Raw genomic sequence first — 5964 nt, 5'->3', positions numbered from 1 at the left:
GTTCAAACACCTATTTTCAATACGTTCTATAACGTTTTCTAAAAGGTCAGAACACGGCACATAAACCGTGGACTAACCCGCGCCTAAACAGGCTCTCCATTTCTCACTTTCAAAACCAGGGGGAGGCCCCTTGTATCGCCAGCTGGCTCGCGCCTCATATATAGTCATGCAGTACAGGGGCTGTTTCCTTCCAAAGATTAGTCTAGGACGATCCCGACTCCGGTTAACCCGATACGGGATGGATCGATGATGACTATTCGATTATCCAAAATCACATTTGCAAAATGCCTTACTAAGACAAATGGATCATGTTATGCACCCTAAACCTAATACGGTAAATGGATGTTTAATTTCCGTCTTGCATGCAAAATCAATCATTAATCCAACTCGACATCTTATACTTGATACTTAAATTAAATCAAACCGACTTAGAAAGCTCTCACATGTTAGGTTTAAATTATTGGATGCGCATTCATGCATTTAAACCGTTTTATCAACTTCTGCATTCAACCAACCAAGATCGATCAGTAGAGGCCGCTAAACGCGGGCGGGATTGGGTGTCTGATTAAAGGGCTTCCCAATACGTACCTTCACCTCTTACTCAGAAACTTTGGATAGTGGACGACCTTATCCAGGGCGTACGAGAGTCATTCTAGAGATAGGATGCTAAAGAGGGACGATTTCCTTATCTTTAGTACCTATGTGAAACGCTGCTTTGTGCTTCGATTTGACCGAGGTATAAAGTGGAATTCGAACGGGTTCCAGACATCCCACAAATGCTTGGTGGCGACTCCGAACATCTCTAATCGTTTCGAGACCCTTACCGAGACAAAACCGACCGATCTAAAACGATCCGGTCGAAGGTATTTTTACGCCGTCGAGCGTGGCTTTCAAAAGACCTCTGTATGTCCACAGATCGGCTGGGCTATGCAGGTGGGTCATGTCCACAGATTGGCGACTCCGCCGGGGATAACTAGGACACTTACGTCTTTGTGATCCCTAGATGGTGAGACTCGAACGAGGTCTTGGTTGGAATGCATTAATTGATATTACGGTAGGTCATGGTCGGGTTCCTTGTCCGGGCCCACAACCTAACCCTTTTCGACCAATTGGCTCGTCTCGTCGGCGTGAGTTTTCTCATCCCCGCGTTTCGAATCCCGATTGAGTCAAGCATACCATTGACGTTACACATTTCTATTTCGTCAAAGAGCTTTCATCACTTTCGAGCACGAGGCTAGGGCACCCTCCTTACACATTTTGTTTGGATTGGTATCCCTCTCGCAAATCGGGGTTTGATTGCTTGGTGTGTAACCCACCCTTTTAAGCCAAAACCCGTGTCAGCATAATGCATAATATAATGAACTGTGAGTGCTTATGTGCTACTTGATCATAAGTCCTTCCATGTCATTTTCAAAACTTTCAAAAACACCCTTTCGCGCCGTTATAATGGCCATTTCAAACCTCGGTCTTTCGCCGACCGTTGCACGCCTTTCTAGGCCGTCGTAATGACGATTTTCAAACTCGGTTTTGTATAACCATTTCAACACGCCTTTCTAGGCCGTCATAATGACGATTTTCAAAACCGGTTTTGTATAACCGTTTCAAAATCACCTTTTTACGCCGTTATAATCGCCGCGTCTAGACACGGATTTTAACCCGTTTCGCGCCGACAATGGCTCTTTCAAAACCCGAGAAAAGCACACACCCTTTTCCCGAGACACTTTCGAGATCCCGAGGACCATACACCGTCCCCGAGACCTCTTCAAACATTTTCAAAACCGGTTTTGTATAACCGTTTCAAAATCACCTTTTTACGCCGTTATAATCTGCGCATCTAGACACGGATTTTAACCCGTTTCGCGCCGACAATGGCTCTCTTTCAAAACCCGAGAAAAGCACACACCCTTTTCTCGAGACACTTTCGGGATCCCGAGGACCATACACCGTCCCCGAGACCTCTTCAAACATTTCAAACTCGATTTTCAAAACATACAATTTTGAATTTCAAAAACCGTCTTGGGAGACAATGCACTGTTTTCCGAGCCGACTCAAACTCAAACCGTCTTTTGCAGATAAACTTAAGACAACCCTTTTCAACTGATCGACTTGCGGAGATCTCTATCTTCGGAAGCCGTCCATTAAAGCGACAAATGATTCTTTTCGAAAATTTCTATTTTCAAAAATTTCAGTCCACCATTCCAATTCCGCCTCGTGTCTATCGAGTCAAAGCAAACGTACTTATGGGTCTTTACTTATGAGTCATCTCACCACGAGACCCGTCCAATGGCGTCACGCCGTCATGATTGGACTCGTGTCAAAGGTTCGGTCAAACACCGTCACGTCATAAATTGAGTCAGCACCGAGGGACCACACACGGTCGCCCCGTCTTGTTGAGTCTGTCTTTGTCTCGTCCTTTGCGTTTTCTGCGTTCAGTCTTGGAACCGTGTCGGATTGAGTTGTAATGTGAGCCGTTTTTCTCGCCTCGCAGCCATGGCCCTTCTTCGCCTTCGTCCAACAACAACAATGATAACAACAGAGTTGTCACGACCGATCAGCTAGCCACCGCTTACCGCTCTTAAGGTCACCGGATCGCGTCCGAGACCCGTATCGACGCCCGGAGAACAAGGAAACGGGAACATAATACCCCGCCTCTGACTGAAACTGAGAAGAGACTGAAACTTCTAGAAGAACAGCTCCTAGCCCGGGGCAACAATATCCACCTTGAGAACAACCGCAGGTTCGAGCCTGTCGGGGATCAATTACCTGACAACTTCACACTGACTGATGTGCCTAAGTTCAAGGGAGTGGAGGACCCACTCAACCATATCCGTGCTTTCAAGGACTACATGGCCATTAAAGGGGTCAAATAGGAGCTCTTTACCCGGATCTTCCCATCCTCTTTGGAGCCGATCCCTCGCCAATGGTACTACTCCCTTGATCCGAAAAACCTCACCACCTGGGATGAGATCGCAGTTGAGTTCGCCAAACAGTATGCCGACAACGTCGAGATTCAGGCCAGTACCCGTACTCTCGAAGTATTAACCCAAAACGACAAGGAAGGGTTCACTGAGTTCCTAACCCGTTGGAGGAGGGTGAGTACTCAGTTGATCAGTAAGCCGAGTGAATCAACTCTGGTGAAAAAGTTCGTCAACAATCTCCGCCCGGTTTATGCCAACCTGTTGAGGTATCAGAATATCAAAACTTTTAAAGATCTGCAGATTCTGGGGACGCGTATTGAGGACGACCTCCGAAAGGGTGTCTTAGCAAAGACCACCGGCAGGGGTTACCAGGGATCCACCTCAACCGGATCTCGCCCTTACGGTCAGACAAACAAGATTGATGAGGTTAACCTCGTCGAACCATCTGCTAAGAAAATTGAACGCCCCCAGAGATTGTTCACCAACATAGAGTCGACTTATGCAAGTGCCCTGAAAAGGCTTATGGACCAAGGGAAGCTACAACCGATCAGACCCACCCCGGATCCGACCGACGCCAAGAAGTCCCGATTCTGGAACCCCAATGCCTACTGTCAGTATCATCGAGGGAAAGGGCATGATACTGAAAATTGCTTCAAACTTAAGCACCTCCTCCAAGACATGATTGAGAAGGGAGATTTGCCTTTACCCCCACCAACTATACCGAACAACAAGACGAATCCTCTGGGAATTCACGCCATCTCTGACGATGAGCCGACCCTAGACTGCTCTCACCTCATCCTACCAGTGGACGACGAGGTGAATGCTTTGGAAAAAGATCCTTCAGACGGAGTGTTTGTGTTTAGTGCTGCCACTATGCTCACAATGTTTCAACAAGTTAAAGAGGCCATAGCCAGCCTCTCTGAGAGAATCACCCGACTCGACGACGCCTACCATCGGCTCGTCTTCAATCCCCCGGCACCGCGCCCGAGGGAGAATTCCCCAAGCATTCAAAACTACCCACCCCAGGATGGATTGCTCCCACGACCATTCTGGCATAGACCTCACGAAAATCACCTTCAAAATAACTATCCTCAAAATAACTACCCCCATAAAAATCGCCCTCACAAAAATATTCCCCACAAGAACTACCCACCGAGGAATACACCTCCAAGGTATCCTTGAGACTCCGAAATTAACGGCATATGGCGGGATGATGTTGAGGATGTCTATGTCATCCCGAGGAAGGAAAAGCGGACGAAAGAAATCGGACATCTCACCCGGTCTGGACGTCCCTATCAAAATCCGAACAATCCAACGGTCGTTCCAACAACGAATGACCAAATCGTCCCAGAGGTGGACACTCAACCAAGGGCTCCTGAGAACTCAATCCTGAAACAGCTCCAGAAAGCAAAAGCCGAGATCTCGATATGGCAACTGATCGCAACGTCTTTTGAGCATCGACAGGCCTTGCTGCAGGACTTGGGAAAATTAACCGTGCCCTCCACCTCTTCCCCAGAAGAAATAGTGGCGCACATGACAAGGGACGCTTCTGATCTGAGTAACCCGGTCGTTTTCTCCGACAAAGATATCCCTCCGTTCGGAGCCAATCAGAACCTGGCCCTGTACATCACCGTACAATGCCTCCAGAAAAATATACCTATGGTCCTCGTGGATGACGGTTCCGCCGTGAATGTCATTCCTCTCAAAACTGCCCACAGGCTGGGTGTCAAGGAATATGATTTGATCCCGACAAATCAAGGAGTACGCGCCTACGACGGCACTCGTCGCAAGGTCGCTGGGCTAGTCACTTTGACCGTCGCAACCGGACCATTAGAAAGACAAACCAGTTTTCAAGTGGTCGACATCGACGCATCCTTCAACATGCTCCTGGGACGTCCCTGGATTCACGCCGTCAAGGCGGTCACATCGAATCTCCACCAGAAGATCAGGGTCCCCTTCAACGGGAAAACAATCACGATTCCCGCTTCCCCAATCAAAGCAGTTGTGAGAAGGGGGATAGCCTCTCAAACCATCGAGGAGGACGATAATGAAATGTGGGGTTTCCAAGCCATAAACGCCATAACTGATGAATCGGCGACCTCTGACTATGACCCGTTCACTAACCTCACGGTCAACCATATCATGATGCATCAGGGTTACTTCCCGGGTTTGCCGCTCAATCCACTAAAGGACCCATTGCCTCCCTTGAAACAGGCTAAGGTCCCCAACATTCCCTTTGGACTGGGATACAAACCTACTGACGAGGATATCCGGGAGATTATCTCCTAATCCGAAAACGCAAGAAGCACGGGGTTATCCTCCGTCCCTACCACCTGACTCTCAACGGATACTTCATCCCCGAGGGAGAGTCTGAGCCCTACCATCGCTTTCCGGAACCGATCTATGACTCTGTGGCCAAGGCTAGGTACCCAGGAGTGGAAGTCTTCCAGGACTGCTACTTTATCCCCGACAACACCGAAGCTGCATCAACTGAGTCCAAGCCGTCACCATGCCTTGACGGACAAGCTGTCACACTCCTCTTCGGGGAAGATAACATCAAGCACCTCGACTATGAGGATATCATCAACATCGCCCCAAAAGACAATCAATTTGATCCAACCGCCTTGATCTCCGATACTGACCCGGAGAAAGCTACCCAAGGCTGGAGGAAAACCATCAAGTGGACCGATCGCCAAGGCCACATTCTCAAGATAACAACTGGAGAAGGCCCTATGTTCAAGGAGGGAAGTGAGGAAGGATCTGAGTCTGAGTCTGAGTCAGAGTCAGAGTCTGTCATAGCTCCTAACACTCCTGATGTCCTAGTCAAGGTCCCCTTCCTACTGTTTTATCACAAAGTCGTGGCTGATTCAGAGGCTGAGTCTACTAGGGTCACTCCCACTCCCATGAAAGGTGACAACCTGGAGCCTGTTCCATGGGCCACTTCCTCTGTTGTGTCGCCTCTGACTGACCACGAGATGTCTGTCCTTTCCGAGCTTTTCGCTCGTGTCAACTTAATGAACGCTAAGTTTGCTTATGACTCGTCTCA

This window comes from Silene latifolia, chromosome 4 (assembly GCF_048544455.1).
Source record: "Silene latifolia isolate original U9 population chromosome 4, ASM4854445v1, whole genome shotgun sequence".
Taxonomy (NCBI): domain Eukaryota; kingdom Viridiplantae; phylum Streptophyta; class Magnoliopsida; order Caryophyllales; family Caryophyllaceae; genus Silene; species Silene latifolia.
Note: the sequence above shows the minus strand (reverse complement) of the source record.